The sequence below is a fragment of the Micropterus dolomieu genome, linkage group LG16, assembly GCF_021292245.1.
Source record: "Micropterus dolomieu isolate WLL.071019.BEF.003 ecotype Adirondacks linkage group LG16, ASM2129224v1, whole genome shotgun sequence".
Lineage (NCBI taxonomy): Eukaryota > Metazoa > Chordata > Actinopteri > Centrarchiformes > Centrarchidae > Micropterus > Micropterus dolomieu.
This window is the reverse complement of record NC_060165.1, coordinates 11,971,328-11,989,816: the sequence shown is the minus strand read 5'-3', so window position 1 is coordinate 11,989,816 and position 18,489 is coordinate 11,971,328. Positions and strand designations below refer to the sequence as shown.

Here is an 18,489-nt window from a genome sequence, read left to right as displayed (position 1 = left end):
TGAATCAGTCGGCCCATTCTCCTCTGACCTCTAGCATCAACAAGGCATTTTTGCCCACAGGACTGCCGCATACTGGATGTTTTTCCCTTTTCACACCGTTCTTTGTAAACCCTAGAAATGGTTGTGCGTGAAAATCCCAGTAACTGAGCAGATTGTGAAATACTCAGACCGGCCCGTCTGGCACCAACAACCATGCCACGCTCAAAATTGCTTATATCACCTTTCTTTTCCATTCTGACGTTCAGTTTGGAGTTCAGGAGATTGTCTTGACCAGGACCACACCCCTAAATGCATTGAAGCAACTGCCATGTGATTGGTTGATTAGATAATTGCATTAATGAGAAATTGAACAGGTGTTCCTAATAATCCATTAGGTGAGTGTATATAATCGCTATATAATATATTTTATGATATGAAGACACACACACTCTTGTATATCAATAGAGCTGTGGTGGAGAAGGTGAATAGTTTCAGGTTCCTGGGTCTCAGCAACACAGAGAACCTGATGTGGTCATGTCACATCTCCACGCTGGTGAAGAAAGCTCAACAATGCCTGTATTTCTTGAAGAAGCTTTAGAAGGCCAAATTCCCGTGCCAAGTTCTTGTCAGCTTTTACAGAGGAGCAACTGAAAGCATCCAGACTAGAAACATCACAAACTGGCATGGGATGTGCACGGCCCAGGACAAGAGGGCTCTGCAGTGGGTCTAATCCAACAAATCTTACCCAGTTCCCTCTCGGGCAACGGGCAGAACTCTTAAAGGTTGTTGCCCTTGCAGCAAGATATGGTCGACTCATCTCATAGTGGTTTTCACAAGCAGCTGAGGGAACTTGGACTGCACTGACTGGGATGTTTTCAGGACTGCTACCAACAATGCGGATGAGTATACAGACTGTGACGTACTACATCAGCTTGTGTGAGGACAGCTATATACCAAAACGCACCAGGGTGAGTTATAACAATGACAAACCCTGGTTCACAGCCAAACTCAAACAGCTAAGGTTGGAAAAGGAAGAGGCGTTTAGGAGTGGCGACCGAGCCAGGTTGAAGGAGTCACAGTACAGGTTTAGCAACGCGGTGCGAGATGCTAAACAGCTCTACGCAGAGTGACTACAACATCAGTTCTCAAAAAATGACTCTGCTTCTGTCTGGAGAGGTTTCAGACAGATCACCAGCTACAAACCTAAATCCCACCACTCCATAAAGACAATGGGACAGACCTGACACCATCCCCTGTCACACCACTGATCAGCCACAGTCTATCCCCCAGCTGAGCGTGCCTGACTCCATCTGCAGGTGCATCTCAGACTTTCTGACGGACAGGAAGTAGCATGTTAAGCTGGGAAAACATCTCTCCGACTCCAGGACCATCAGCACCGTATCCCCTCAGGGCTGCGTTCTTTCTGTACATCAGTTGCGCCTAGGTCATCAGTCCGTCAAGCTCCTGAAGTCTGCTGATGACACGACCCTCATTGTGCTCATCTGTGGGGGGATGAGTCTGCCTACAGGTCGGAGATTGACCATCTGGTGTCCTGGTACAGCCAGAACAGTCTGGAGCTCAAAGCTTTGAAGACAGTGGAGATGATCGTCATCACCCTCCCCTATCATCCTAGGTGACTCCGCAGTCGCCACTGTGGACTCTTCACTTCCTGGGCACCATCATCTCCCAAGAAGTGGGACCAAGAGGCCTCCAGGACTCTGAGGCATGCAGGAAAGATTGTGGCTAATCCCCCCCATCCCGGACACAAACTCTTTCAGACACTCCCCTCTGGAAGGAGGCTGCGGTCCATCAGGACCAAAACCTCTCGCCACAAGAACAGTTTCTTTCCGATTGCAGTGGGCTTCCTCAACAAGGCCTGTGTCCCCACTGTCATTGACTCTCATGTCCCCCTCCCCAAACACACACACAAACTCCTGACCCCCTCTATGACAACGCTCAACTGTGCTTTGTGCTCAAGTTGTGAACTTTTGCACATACTTGTCAGCATTGAATTATAGTATTATTGTGATTTTAGTATACTTTACATTTTATTCATTTAGCTGACGCTTTTATCCAAAGAGACTTATAATTGCCATATATGTCAGAGGTCGCACACCTCTGGAGCAACTAGGGGTTAAGTGTCTTGCTCAGGGACACAAAGGTCTCGGGTCTCGCACACCAAAGACATCTGTCTTATCCACTGTGCCGTCACCATACTTGTACATTTATTGATCTCCTTACTTTTTATATATTTATCTTTCTATTTATGTTCATGTGTGCTGTAAGCACCAATTCATACCAAGGCAAATTCCTCATATGTGAAAATGTGCCTGGCAATACACCTGATTCTGAACACCACAGTAAAATTTTGCTACTTACACACAATGGCATCATGATCCACACCATGTAAATCCGGACACCAAAAAGGATGTGACCACCTCATTATAAGGCTAGCACAGTCTGTGAAAACAAGTGCAAGTGCAGTCAAACAACAATCAAAAAAAAAATTTACTTTTATACAGAATCAGAATCAGTTTTATTGCCAGGTATGTGTACACATACGAGGAATTTGACTCAGGATTGTACATTGCTCACGATGTGCTTACTTATACAATAATAATATAATAAAATCAGACACAAACTACAGAGTAGACAACACTAATATACACACTATGAACAAAACAATATAGACATATTGACAAATAGTGCAGTAATCAGAGTGCAAAGCATGCAAGAGTAAACTATTCTCATTATGTACATGTTGATGGTGGATATGATATACAGGTACACATACACATACATGCATACATGTACACAGTGTGATGGAGCATAGTGCAAAGGATGCTGGAAAAAATAAATAAGACCTATGACCTTATGACCTGAGGTAGGTGTATTGGTATACAGTATATACAATATGACATAGTATGAACATAGTATGAACAGCACTGAAATAGAGAATGGTGAATATAAAATAATAAGTGGAAACCAGTAAACAGGTGCTGATTAGAGACAGAGTTACTGGGTTATGGCACAGGAATTGTTCCTGACACTGTGAGTCAGAAATCAGCTGTTCTATCAGCTGAAACTGTTCCCGAGTCTGTTGGTTTTGGCGTACAGTGCTCTGTAGTGCCTACCAGAGGGGAGGAGCTGGAACAGGTTGTGTCCGGGGTGAGATGGATCTGCAGTGATGTTTCCTGCCCGTTTCCTGACTCTGGAAATGTATAAGTCCTGAATGGAGGGCAGGTTGGCACCGATTATTTTTTCTGTAGTCCTGACTGTACATTGTAGTCTGCTCCTGTCCTTTTTGGTGGCAGATCCAAACCAGACAGTGATGGAGGTGCAGAGAACAGACTGGATGATGGCTGTGTAGAACTGGATCAGCAGCTACTTAGGCAGGTTGAGCTTCCTGAGCTGACGCAGGAAGTACGTCCTCTGCTGGGCCTTCTTGATGATGTGTTGGGCTCCCACTTCAGGGCCTGGGATATAGTGGATCCCAGAAACCTGAAGGATTCCACAGCAGACACAGGGCTGTTTAGAATGGTGATGGGGGGCAGAGTGGGGGGGCTCCTCCTGAAGTCCACGGTCATCTCCACAGTTGAGCGTGTTAAGCTCCAGGTTGTTCTGACCGCACCAGAGAGCCAGCTGATCAACCTCCCGTCTGTAGGCCGACTCGTCACCGTCCCGGATGAGGCCGATGACTGTTGTGTCGTCAGCGAACTTCAGGAGTTTGACAGATGAGTCTCCTGAGGTGCAGTCGTTGATGTAGAGGGAGAAGAGCAGTGGGGAGAGCACACACCCCTGGGGGGCACCAGTGCTCATAGTCCGGGTGCTGGATGTGATGTTTCCCAGCCTCACCTGCTGACTCCTGTCAGTCAGGAAGCCTGTGATCCACTGACAGGTGGAGGCTGGGACAGTGAGCTGGGTGAGTTTGGTGCTGAGGATGTCCAGGATGATGGTGTTGAACGCCGAGCTGAAGTTCACAAACAGGATCCTAGCATGTGTCCCTGGAGAGTCGAGGTGTTGCAGAATGTGATGCAGACCCAAGTTGACAGCATCATCCACTGACCTGTTAGCCCTATAGGCAAAATGCAGGGGGTCCAGCAGGGGGCCTGTAATGTCCATCAGGTGGGCCAACACCTGTCTTTCAAATGACTTCATGACTACAGATGTCAGGGCGACGGGCCTGTAGTCATTTAGTCCAGAGATGGAGGGTTTTTTTGGGACCGGGATGACTGTGGAGCGTTTGAAGCAGGAGGGAACTTCACACAGCTCCAGTAATTTGTTGAAGATCTGAGTGAAGATGGGGGCCAGCTGGTTCACACAGATTTTCAGGCACGATGGTGAGACACCGTCAGGTCCAGGAGCCTTCCTGATCTTCTGCCTTTGGAAGAGGTGGCTCACATCCTCTTCACAGATCTTGAGTGCAGGTGAGAGGTCAGAGGGGGAAGGTGACTGCGTTGGAGTGGGGGAGAGGTGTGACTCTGGGCTTTTCAAACCTACAGTAGAAACCATTCAGCTCGTCTGCCAGTCGTTGAGTACCAGCAGTGTTGGGGGATGGTCTCTTGTAGTTTGTGAGTAGGCTTCTCCACACTGACGCAGGGTCGTTGGCTGAAAAGCTGTTATTTAGCTTTCCAGCGTAGCACCTCTTAGCAGCTTTGACCTCTTTAGTCATTGTGTTCCTGGCCTGGTTGTACAGGACTCTGTCCCCACTTCTGAAGACCTCCTCCTTGGTCTGACGAAGCTGCCTGAGTTTCGCTGTGAACCAGGGTTTTTGGTTGTTGTATGTGTGGAAGGTTTTAGTCGGCACACACATGTCCTCACAAAAACTGATGTAAGATGTCACAGTGTCGGTTAGTTCGTCCAGGTCAGTGGCTGCAGCCTCAAAAACACTCCAGTTAGTGCAGTCAAAGCAGGCCTGTAACTCCAGCTTTGACTCGTTGGTCCATATTTTCACACTCTTTACAAAAGGTTTAGCAGATTTCAGTTTTTGCCTGTGTGTCGGGATAAGATGAACCAGACAGTGATCAGAGAGTCCCAAGGCTGCACGGGGAACAGAGCGATAGGCGTCCTTTAATGTTGTGTAGCAGTGATCCAGTGTGTTAGTGTCCCTGGTGGGACACTTAATGTGCTGTCTGTATTTAGGAAGTTCATGACTGAGGTTTGCTCTGTTAAAGTCCCCAAGAACAATGAACAGGGAGTCTGGATGTTTTTTCTCCACGTTAGTTATCTGGTCGGCCAGGTGTATTAACGCCTCACTAACAGGCCTGAGGTGGAATGTAAACAGCGACCAGAACAAACGAGGAAAACTCCCGCGGTGAATAAAACGGTTTACAGTTTATAAATAATGTCTCTAAGTGAGGGCAGCATGATTTCTTCAACATTGTGACATCTGTGCACCAACCTTTGTTTATATAGAAACAGAGTCTGCCTCCCCATGTTTTTCCCGTGATCTCCCTTTTGTGATCCGCGCGGATAAGATTAAATCCCGGTAGATGACGTGCGCTGTCCGGGATGCGCTCGGTGAGCCAGGATTCGGTGAAACAGAGGGCAGCAGATCTGCAGAAGTCCGAGTTGGTTCTGTTGAGGAGCAGCAGTTCATCCATTTTGTTGGCCAGAGAGCGGACAAGTCTTACCACAATTTTTGGATTGTTAGCTTGTCGTTTCTTCTTGTTCTTCCACACTTGAGCAGTTGTTGGATTTAAGAACAGCCATCCTCTCCTCCATGGCAACATTCTAATGTTCAGTGCAGAAAACTGCTGACTCACATCAGCATCTGCAAACAATTTTACAAAAGCTCAAAACCAGAGTTATGTAAAACAAGAGTCATCAACTCACTCTCATTCCAGTGCGCAGCCTGCACTCCAATACACACACACACCTGGAGCTCAACACATATAGATCTCCCCTCTAAATTAAACAGAAAATTAACTACATTTAAACCTTTCAGTCAGTTCAAACCTTTAAAAGTCAACATGAAGCATAAAAACAAAATAATCAGCTGAAATACAACCTGAAAGCTATTAGAAAAATAAATCAACTACATCAAACATTAAACAAGCAAATAAACTGAAATTTATATACAGGGCCCCATATTTCATTACTTTGTTATTCAAAAATAGAAATTCACAGTTCAAGTTCTTATATTTAGATGCACTAAAACCAAATTAGAAAGCATCTATTATTCCATTTAGCAACCACGACTAAATATAGCAGCTCATCAGCATACACTGAACTGACAAGATAACATTTTCACAACATTTACACACAAATAAATATCTCCACAACTGTAGTTTTTACAGAAACACAGGCAGACATGAGCTTTGTGTGGGGGGTATATGTCTGCTAAGATGGCTACTAATATATTATATAGACTCATTACATGCAAAGTGAGATATTTCAAGCCTTCATTTGATATAATTTTGATTATTATTACGTACAGCTTATGAAAACCCCAAATTCAAAATCTCAGAAAATTAGAATATTGTGAAAATGTTCAGTATTGTAGGCTCAAAGTGTCACACTCTAAACAGCTAATTAATCCAAAACACCTGAAAAGGGTTCCTGAGCTTTTAATTGGTCTCTCAGTCTGGTTCAGTGGAATTCACAATCATGGGGAAGACTGCTGACCTGACAGTTGTGCAGAAAACCATCATTGACACCCTCCACAAGGAGGGAAAGCCTCAAAAGGTAATTGCAAAAGAAGTTGGATGTTCTCAAAGTGCTGTATCAAGGCACATTAATAGAAAGTTAAGTGGAGTACCTTTTGAGGCTTTCCCTCCTTGTGGAGGGTGTCAAGGAGGTTACATCGAGATCACAGGTAAGTCACAAGATCGCTGACGTAATTGATGACGTAATCTGCACTCTGCGCATGCGTTGGCATCTGTAGCTACCTATCGGAAGCTCTGTCTTAAACCGGACTCTTATCCAGTTTTAATCCACACTTTTACGTTACATTTTTTATATCCTTTTTATTTAACTTGAGTTTTTAACTTAAGTTTTACATGGTTTAAGGAATTTAGTCATCCAACATGGATTTTAAGCTAGATGACTGTAAAAACGCTATCGACGCTACTGACCACAACAAAGCTCCGGCGGCTATGCTAGCCGAGATAACTCTGCCCCATGAGGACTGCACACTCCTTAAGAAAGCGAACAAAAAGATTGCTGACCTTACGGAAGACATCCGACGACTTTCAGAGGAACTCAAAGAGAAAGATTCCCTGCTGACTGGCTTTATGGATGTGGTTTCAGTACAAGCCAAACAGATTGTTTTTCTTAGCGCAACCGCCAACATCCAGGACACCGTGTTATGGGACCCCTCTAGCCTTCCCAGGCTTTCCTCCTGCTCGACTCCGAAGCTTCAGTCAACCTGGGCTGAAGTGGTGGTCCGTGGCTGCAAGAGAGGCTCGGATGGGGCTGCCTCTCCTCCGCACATCGGCCTCTCCAACCGCTATGCAGCCCTCCGGTCCATCCAGCGGATGCACCTGCGGCTTCGAGTCTCCCTGATACGGATCTCTTTCGGCGGACAGTGCCTGCCGACACTGTTGCATCTCCTTCACCGGCTACATCTCCCGCGCTGGGCCATCATCCCGGTCAAAAACCCCCGCATCCCAACGTAGGATCCTGAAGGAGGCTGTGCTCAGACGCTCCGGAGGCCGTCTCTACCCTGCACCGTCGGGTAGCCCTTCTCTCAGGTATGTTACTGCTACTCCAACACAACACTCAGCAGCTCACACACTCCATCCTCAGTCAGCACACAGTGTTGAAGCAGATTCTGCTCAGTCCTGCTCTGGAACCCCACAACCGGCATCTCCTCGTCCTCTTTTCTCCCCAACCACACTAATAATTGGTGACTCCATAACCAGAAACATCCGTTTCTTTAACGCTACAACTCACTGCTTCCCCGGTGCCACCACGGCTGACATGTTAAAAAAACTCCAGGACCTAATGCCATCGCTCCCGCCCTCCATCACAAGAGTGATAATCCATGTCGGAACAAATGACACAGCTCTGTAGCAGTCTGAACTGACAAAATCAGATTTTAACCGTCTTTTTAACTTTTTAAAGCAGTGTGGAAAGTCCGTTTTTATCTCTGGTCCCATTCCCACAGTTGGTCGCGGTGCTGGCCACTTCAGTAGACTCCTTGGCCTCCACAACTGGCTCCAGTCCGGCTGCAGGGCTCACTGTGTGTGTTATGTGGATAATTTTAATATTTTCTGGCAAAGAACGTCTCTTTTTAAGACAGACGGACTTCACCCAAACAAACGGGGCTCAGAAATGTTAGCTGCTCACATACAGCATGTGGTGCGGTCCACACATGACTTACGTGAATGACTAATCATTCATGCAGCACACCTGGACACACCACCGCTCACTGAACAGAACTTTGCCTCATTGCCACTAACAACTGTCTCCACCTGCTGGCATGTAAAGCTGTCTGCTCCCAGCGCTGTTCCAAAGACTTCTATTCCTGTCATCATCACGCATAGACCAGTAAACCGAAAAGTGCACATCCCACACAGAAACCACCTGGAGGATTTTTATCAGAATTTCCCGATTTTTTATCTACTCTGGTTTTAAATTATGACAGAATTGTTCTTTGTGGCGAATATTCATGTTGATGACCCCACCAATGTTAATGCAACTGACTTTTTAACTTCCACTTCTTTTAACTTCAAACAACATGTCAAAGGGCAAACCCATAACTGTGGTTATACACTGGACTTGGTTTTTACCCTGGGTGTCAGCATTTCCTCGGTGGAATTAGTGGACATGACCATATCTGACCACAGATGTATTGTTTTTAGCTGCGATTTGCCTGTTACTCATGCTGCCTCACCAAGCTCTGTGTGTTCTCGCATCTTTAATAAACAAAGTGTAAAAGTTTTGCGCATTCTTTCAGAGCCAAAGCCAACACCTGTCTGATTCCAACACCAACAATCTGGTCGATCACTTCAATCAAATCTGCTTGTCGTCACTAAATATTACTGCTCCTCTAAAGGTTAGGCCTACGTCTAAATGCAGGAATGCAGGAAAGCAGAGCGCAGATGGTCTCCAAATCCATTACCTCAGTCTGAAGGATTTATTAATTAACTACAATAACATGGTTAAGGATGCGAGAACACACTATTTTTCTGAACTCATTACTACACATTAACACAATCCCAGGTTTCTGTTTAAGACTGTGGATCAGCTACCTACAAAGTTTTTACTGAAAGTAATAGATTCTGTTGGACCCCATTTGATCTCTGTTTTCAACAGCTCCCTATCTACTGGTTGTGTCCCTGATTATTTTAAAACGGCTTGCGTGAACCCGCTTTTAAAGAAACCTGGTTTACATCCCTCCCTCCCACATAATTTTAGACCAATTTCAAAACTGCCTTTTATTGCAAAGATTCTAGAAAGAATTGTGTCCAAACAATTGCTTACTTTACTGGAAAATAACAAAATATTTTAAAAGTTTCAGTCTGGTTTCAGGAAGTACCACAGCACTGAGACTGCCCTGCTTAAACTCACCAATGACCTTTTAATGTCTGCTGATGAAGGCATGTGCTCAGTCCTGGTACTCCTGGACCTTAGCGCTGCTTTTGACACCATTGATCACAACATCATGTTAGACAGACTGAGGCACTGGGTGGGGATCTCTGGTACAGCCCTAGAATGGTTTTCATCCTACCTGTCAAATAGGAAGTTTTGCGTGTCCTTAAAGAATTATGTCTCTTCGTTCTGTCCGGTTAAATATGGTGTGCCTCAGGGGTCGGTCTTAGGACCCATTTTGTTTTCCTTGTATCTGCTTCCCCTTGGACATATTATCCATAAACATGGCATTTCTTTTCATATTTATGCTGATGACACACAAATATACTTGCCCGTCAGATCCACAGACCCTGGAATGCTGAGTTCACAAAAACAACTGCCTTTGTGAAGTTAAAAAATGGATGTCAAATAATTTCCTCCAGCTGAACTCAGACAAAACAGAAATCTTGGTCATTGGGTCCCAGCAGATGGCAAAACAAATACTGCCATCTGCTGGCTCCCTAGTAAATCACATTAAGCCTGTGGCAAAGAACCTTGGTGTTTGGGTGGATAGTAATTTAAATTTCGAGCAGCACACCACAAAGCTTGTTCAATCATGTTTTTATCAACTATAAGAAATATAGCAAAAATTCGATGTTAACTTTTAAGGACACCAAGACCATGTTACACGCCTTCATCTCATCACGCCTGGATTATTGCAACAGCCTTTTCACCCGTTTAACCCAAAAATCTATTGATCAACTCCAGACTGTCCAGAACTCAGCTGCCAGGCTTTTAACCAGAACAAAGAAATATGACCACATTACTCCTATTTTAGCTTCATTACACTGGCAGTCAATCCCAGTATGTTTTAGAATTGACTTTAAAATTCTATTGATCACTTTTAAAGCTCTTCATGGCCTCTCGCCTTGTTATATTTCTGAACTTTTAGTCCCATACACACCAGCACGTACCTTGAGATCCTCAGGCAGAGGTCTGTTGTCTGTTCCAGAGTCTCGACTGAAAACTAAAGGGGACAGAGCGTTTGCTGTCAGGGCCCGAGGCTCTGGAACAGCCTGCCCGAGGAAATCAGGTCAGCTGAGTCAGTGAACTCTTTTAAGTCCCTTCTTAGAACATACTTTTATAGGAGAGCCTTTCCCGATCTTATTTCACTTTATTTTATCCCTTTTATTTTATTCTATTTTACTAATTTTATATTTATCTTAAACGTGTATTTTAGTCTTTTCAATGTTTTCATGCTTTTACCTTGTATTGTTTTTGTATTATTGTCTTTTGGGTATTATTGTCTTTACACTTGTTAAAGCACTTTGTAACTTGTTTTTGAAAAATGCTCTACAAATAAAGATTATTATTATTATTATTATTATTATTATTAATGATGGCTTTCTGCACAACTGTCAGGTCAGCAGACTTCCCCATGATTGTGAATTCCACTGAACCAGACTGAGAGACCAATTAAAGGCTCAGGAACTCTTTGCAGGTGTTTTGGATTAATTAGCTGATTAGAGTGTGACACTTCGAGCCTACCTAATACTGAACATTTTAACAATATTCTAATTTTCTGAGATTTTGAATTTGGGGTTTTCATAAGTTGTACGCAATAATCATCACAATTATATCAAATAAAGGCTTGAAATATCTCACTTTGCATGTAATGAGTCTATATAATATATTAGTTTCACCTTTTAAGTTGAATTACTGAAATAAATGAACTTTTGCACGATATGCAAATTTTTCGAGTTTCACCTGTAAGAGCAGAGTAACATGCTGTTAACGATGTATGATGGCGTTTTCTAACACTGTTTTCCAGCAAACTAGCATGCTAGCATTAGCATGCTAACGTTAGCCTTCTATCTGAAAGCAAAACTCATTAAAAACTCCAGCTAGCACTCAAATCACAGCAGGACTCACACAGGACAAGTCGGATATTACATAGAACAGAATTCAGCAGTTTGGTCACATTCAACTTACCCTCTGTTCATTGTAAAGGACTGGTGCATGTATACACAGACCTATATCATCACGGTGACCACATCCACCCACCCACTTAACTGAAATCGCATTTAATTCCAGTATTTGGAAAAAGCAAAAACTGTATTTATATGTTCAAAAGTTTGCTGGATTGAGGAAAGGTAAAATAAATCATCTTACTTTTTTTAGTTTGGAAGTTTCCTGTTCTTCTTCTTCTTCTTCTTCTTCTTGACCATTATTATCGATTGGCAAACAACAAATAGGTGCATTACTGCCACCAACTGGTATGGAGTGTGGATCAAGGATTAATCATTATATAATTTATACATAAAGAAATAGTTAAACACAATAAACTCATATCCTCTCAATCACATTGTTTAGTCTAAGATACTGTAAAACAATTCATGTTATTTATTAATTAATTATTATTAAATCAAAGTGTACTTTTATCATTCCGAAGTTTAGAACCTGCTGCCTTCTTTCTTCCTCATGCTTCTGACAATGTTTGCCTATTCTGAATTCTATCTGAAGTCTTGATATGATTGTTTGGTCATCCTGCGCATCTCATTTCTCCAACTATCCTCTGCACTCTTAAAACCACGTTCCTTTCCCCTCTTCCTCCAATTACATTTGCCACCTTTCCTTCATTCTGTTTAGTTACTTGGTTTCTGGAGGTGTCACCTCTGACCAGTGGTGGCTTACTTGATTTGTATTTTTATAGCTCACAGCATTTTCCATTTACATGTGAAAGCCTTCCCTAGACCTAAGGGAAGGGGGTTCATGGGGGCAACACTGACAGAATCCACGTCAATTCCCAGCAGTTCCTGAGAGTTTTTGGTGCTGGCCAAAAATCCTCATGAGCAGCAGTCAACCAGAACTTCCACAGCAATTTAACGTGCCAATAACTGCAGAAAATCCCACTTTTCATGCAGTGCAACCTTAAGGCATGTCTTTCTCTCTGCTTATCTTGTCTTTCTGCACACCAGCCTGTCTGTCAGCGTGGAAGAGACGCAGCTATCTCACACATTATTCTGTGACACAGCGATTTTCCTCTGGACTGTTATTGAAAAACACCCATGTGGCTGAAAAGGGATGCGTGAATATGACCCTCAAACAGTAACACAGGCTCAACAAAAAAAACGAAAAAAAAGACAGACAGAGACGATATGCGGAATGACACCCCTCTTCACTTCACATCAATTCTTTCTGTTCTCTCTCCTTCTGGTACTTATGTCCTCTTCTTTCCTCTTGTCCGGGTTTGTTCTTCTCTATTGTAGTTTATCTTGAGTTCCAACCTACTCATCTCCATCCTGTTGTACTCCACTTTACTGTACTGCATTCGCATTGACAATATTCCATCATACTGGACAATAAAACTTAAAATAACACATTAGAAATGGGTTAGAATACAAACTCTAATACACTCTATTTTACCTTTGCATGATCAAGAAGAGGCTAGTAGCGTGGATGAAATTGCAACAACTACACTAATTGCACATCTATTCTTTTGTTTTCTCATCCTCTTACAGGATGTATCAAACGATCAGAGAAGTAACATCTGTGTGTGTGTGTGTGTGTGTGTGTGTGTGTGTGTGTGTGTGTGTGTGTGTCTCTCAGAGCTTCGAAGCCCCCTGTTGACAGCCTGCTGCATCCACACATCACTCCCTATAGACATGTTTCTTGTACACTACTGGATGCGCGCACAGCCAGGGGCAAAATCGCTTTGGTAGCTGGTCAGAAGACTGTAGTCAACTGCTGTAATCAACAAGATTACGCATTGTTTGTAAATTCTTGTTGACTTAATAATAAACTGCCATTTCAGAGTTGGATCTGTTTGTTTGTGTTTCAGTTTGAATTTTAATATAACATGCGCGACTGCGCTGCAGGTTATTGAAGCCGGACCTAATGTTGTTCAAGTTAGCTGCTAGCCAAAAGGCTAATAGAAGAACGAGGGAGAGAGGCGTTCTTTCCAGAGCTGTACTGTGGTACAGTGAGTACTGCCATTTCTCCTCGCTGTGTCACAGTCACAGTTGCAAAGAACATTGTCTTCCATTGTAAACTTTGTGCGACCAGCAAAAAGTTTACAACCATGAACAATTTTGTATTGAAGCATCTGCTAAAGCTGCACAGCAATGAGAAACTTACCCTGTAGAAAGAAACTCTGGCTGCTACTGCCAGTGTTGCATCCACACTGCAGGGGAGAGTGGCATTAATCAACGTTTTGTGTTTTGTAAAATAGTTCTCATATAAATGCATGTGCAAAATAGTAACATTAGTTCTGAAGTCGAGACACTTCTTTTTTTAATCTCAGACAGTGGCGTTAAAAAACATATGCTTCGTAAAAATCATACTCATTGATGCTGTTATGAATACGCGATTAGCTAAAATGACGGGAGGGACCTGCGTTGTTTTTTATTATTTTTAAAAAGCCTATATCCATAGCCTATATGATACAGCATCCCCTGGTCTGAGAGGCTGCAGTGTTTTCAGTTCTGATTGTTGACTCCTCAGGTTAATTATTATTCCAGTAAAGTGGATTCATTTCTAAAATGCGCTGCTGAACGGGTTTCCCGTCACTTTTAAGGATGGGGTGCGGTGGTTGAAAGTAATTGTAACTTAACGAGTAACGTGACTATTTAGTTTTAACACCCAGTAACTCATTACAATTTCTGAGTAATTTGCTCAGCACTGCAGCTAGATATACCATATAAACTGATCCGCTGCCCCTTGGTTGTGCGTGCATCTCGGTGATGACGTTGCACAGAAACCCGTCTATAGTATTTGTGCAAATATACAAATACAGGTACAAAGTACAAAGCAGAGTTTTGCACAGCCACACATCCAGCACTCATGCCCCCCCCACCACACACACACACACACACACACACACACACACACACACACACACACACACACACACACACACACACACACACACACACACACATATTTCTATCTGCACCATTCACTCACAAACACACTTACAGTTGAAGAGGCTGAGAGCAGGGTTACAGGGAGGTTAACAACATTTTGGAGTTGTCCACTATTATACAGTATATGCACTTTTGACACATTTCCTCTCTCTCTCTCTCTCTCTCTCTCTCTCTCTCTCTCTCTCTCTCTCTCTCTCTCTCTCTTTCTCTCTCGCTTATCTTCCTGTCTGCTTCACTTCTATTTTATGTCTGACACAATCACGCGCAATTATTTGCACAACGTTTTCTCCCTCTTACACACACACACACACACACACACACACACACACACACACACACACACACACAATTTACATCTCTCCCTTTTTCCTCCTTACAAACGTTAGTGCTCTTTTTTCAGCCTGGTTATATATTTCTGTCTCTTCAGATTGTTTGATCAGTTTGTCTGTTTCATCTTTCCTGGTGCCACTCTCTCTCTGACTCTGTCTCTATGCCTCTCGCCCTCTCTCTCCATTTCTTCCATAATTTCTTTTACAGAGCTGCTCTCAGTTTATTGGCATTGCCAACTAACTCCACTGGTTCCTCACTTCTTTTCTCAGTGCAAACAAAATCGAGAGCTTAGACAGACAGAAGTACATACATTTTAATCACTAACTAGCAATCTACTGTAACTAGGACGCAGGATTTTGGGAGAGCCAGTATGATATAAAAGACGTGAGAAGAGATCTTCCTGTGACCTGGATAGACGAAGAAGAGAAGGGGACATGAAAAAGGATAGAGGTTGATCGGGGGGGTGGGAGAGGTAGAGATGTATAATTTATTCCCTCACCATTTCATGAAATATATATGGGCATTAGAGCAGGGAGAAATCATCCTGACTTTACCACAATGGATCTACTGAGATCCCTCTCACTGATGTGCCGAGAGCAAACACACACACACACAAGGACACACCCATGCACACAAACACTGTAGTACAAAAAGACATCGACAAACTCTCTCACATAGATACTTTCCCTAACACACACACTCACACACACGTTTCCTTGGCAGGAGAATCAACTATTACAGTGTCTGTCGGTCATTACGCCTTATTCCCCTAGTGATAGATGTAACACTTTGTGGCGCTGCAAAATGTGTTTTGGAAATGTGTTTGGAATTGCTTTGTGGCACTGCTGAATGCTTTTGGAATGAGATCATAACAGGCTGAGAGCCACTGTAATACCATTGTGGAGCAAGTGGCAGGGCGCCGCTTCAATGTAAGTGACTGATTGGTGTGTGTGTGTGCATGCGAGCAAGTGCGCGTGTGTGTGTGTGTGTGCCTGTGTTGTTTAAGGTGCATTTCTTATATTTGACAGCTGGATATTTGCGTAGTATAGCGGACTGATGATTGTGTGTGTTTGTGTGTGTGTCACAGAGAGCGTGCATGCTTATTTGTGTGTGACACTGACAATTAAGTGTGTGTTTGCCAGAGACGACAACTTCAATTCTGTGCTAAGTGGGATTGTTATATGCTTTGTCACCTGCATTACGCTGTCAGCTGGAAACCTTGCATCTCAGAAAAATCTGATTTCTCAGTTGATGTAGTTAAGGAAGCAGTGATTTAACAGCTATGATTTTGGGGGTTACAGCTGCCACACAGCATAAGATTACAAGGCCAGGTTAGAGCATTTGCAGGCATCGTATCAATAACCGGGAAATCCCTACTTGAAATAAACATGGTGATGCTGACCTGGAAGTGTGTGGGTTATCGCAGATTTGCTTCTAAACACCCCTGTCGACATGCAGACTGATCTGAGCTGCACCGATAGCATCAAAAAATGAGATTTACAACTCGACATTTGCCGAGGTCCTGAACAATTCTGTAGTGTACAGGCATCTTTTATTCAAAGCCAAAAGAAGATGAGGTCACAGGGAAGCATCTACACATCTTTAGTGTTGTTTTCATCTGCGTCATGGTGCACATTACAGTGATATTTCTGGATTCAGTACAATGATAAGATCTTTTGTTAAGTGTGTGATAGCCTGTCTGTGCCCTAAAGCTTAAATCAGCACTGAAGCACATATAGTTAATGTCCACACACACCCACACCCAATCTCACAAACAGAACTGTCAGGAAAATGGTAAAGCTGCAGTCCTCTCAGCTGAAACCCTGCTGGCCATCCAGGGTTAATCAATGGATCTCAGTATCATTGATCCATGACATGGATGCCAGCCATGTATAGATCAGGCAGGTGTGATCCTTTGGCCTGTAGCCCCACCTCGCTTGATTTGAAACTTTCCCCGAATTACACACACACACACACACACACACACAACTATTCAGCTCAAACTTAACACAAGCAGATAATTCAGAAAGTTGCAGTTAAAGCAGTCTAATTAGGGAACATTTACTTTGATGGAGTTTGTTTTTCTTAAACATTTTATTGAAACAGGGCTCAATGATTAGAAACATCCTGTTTTATTTCTCCTCCTGCAGTGTCTCTCAAACTTTTCTTCAGGCTCTGTTCAGCCTGAAGAAATATTCTGTGGACCCCAGAAGAACAGCTGTCACTTTGAGGGCTGTCAGCCAACAGCTACTGTAGTGACTCTGTTATACACTGAACGTACAAGGAGAGATTTTAAGTAAAGCGGCAATAATTGATGACTACTGATAGCAGAAAGAGCTAAAATTCTATGTCTGATAGTTAGAGATCCCACATGGGATATGGTTGCAAACAAGCTGCAAATGTTCTACCAAAAATCAATTGAAATGAATATTGAATTGAGAATGTTTAATTCAGGTTGGCATTAAATATTGAATCGCAGAGGAGGAAGTCAAGCTGGAAACACACTTAACTACACTTACATAAGAGGGGATAAGCATCTCTAATGTTAGCACACATTACTCAGTGCATGAAGTATAGAGTTGAGGGGACACAGGGGGCGTGTTTTAAATTAATTCATCACACAACCTAAAGTTGGTTGAGCATAAAGCTTAGGGAAGCCCTGAATTAAAAGTGCTTAGATGATCCTTCCACAAACTGAAAATTTGACTTTAAAATGGGTTCCTTGCATTTTAGGTCACTACATGGTAAACTATACATATGACAGATGGGTTGGTGTGGGTGTTGTAACATCTATGACAGTTGTTCTTTTGTTTGTTCAAACAATACCTGTATCTCTAGCACACAGACACTGACATACACACACACACACACCCACCACAATATCCAGGGGTCACACAAACATGACATCTGGAAGGAGAAGCCCTTGGGTGAGCATGATTTCAGCCGGACTACTGCCTTCGATATGTCAGCGAGACAAATGTGTGTTTGTATTTCCCCAAAGATAACATCTCCCAGTGAAAGATCACAAATGTTCACTTGAAGGTGAATGTTTCAGTAAAGTGTTATGTAGGATGTGTGTGTCTGTGTGTGTCTGTCTCCGTCTGTCTCTGTCTGTGTGCGCGCGTTCATGCGTATCTGGGTGTTTTAACTATGTGGTGAATAGCCTAGTGTGACAAGCATGTGCCATTCATTACTATCATACACCACTGTACCATTTTAATGGAAATGGGCGATATGTAGTTTGAGCTAATTTATTTTTATTAATTTTATTATTTATTTTATTAATTTATTTGCTATTTAACATTTCTTGTTGCCAGCTAATTTTCAGAAAACTTTTAGCAAATGTTTTCACAAAGTGGTGGGGACAAAATCCGCCATTTCAAAAAGTGGTGGGGACATGTCCCCAGCGTCCCCAGTGTAAATGAAACCTATGATTGAATGGCTCATCTGATGTGGTATTGTCCTGCGCTGTTATATTGCATTATAGTTTATTATGTGGGTCACCTAGGTTGCAGTAGCTGAGACGGGTGAATAAGCTGTGCATTTGAGTATCGGTAAAACAACAATAACTCTAAACTGAACGTTATGAAGCAAACAGCTCCACATTCGTGCTAATGTAAGGATAGATTGCTGCCCCTGCATTGCATCACTATGGGCTAGTATGATGTTGTTTCTTATTCTTATGTGGAGTTTATGTTGGAGTCTGTGTTGTGCTGGGGGCTGGTTGGTTTATTGTGTT

General features: G+C 43.0%; 1 protein-coding gene and 1 long non-coding RNA gene across 2 annotated transcripts in view; both read right to left on the bottom strand.

Annotated features, from left to right (window-relative positions):
- LOC123984631 overlaps positions 1-11,653 on the bottom strand; it is a 13,053-nt gene extending 1,400 nt beyond the window's left edge. Inside the window, exons 1-2 of the long non-coding RNA XR_006828469.1 lie at positions 11,488-11,653; positions 2,359-2,439 (exon numbers count right to left, since the gene is read on the bottom strand). This is a non-coding gene — a long non-coding RNA (uncharacterized LOC123984631). The remainder of the gene's footprint in view (positions 1-2,358; positions 2,440-11,487) is intronic.
- Positions 1-18,489, bottom strand: part of LOC123984628 (metabotropic glutamate receptor 8-like) — a 282,967-nt gene that overhangs the window by 176,642 nt on the left and 87,836 nt on the right. The window lies entirely within an intron of this gene.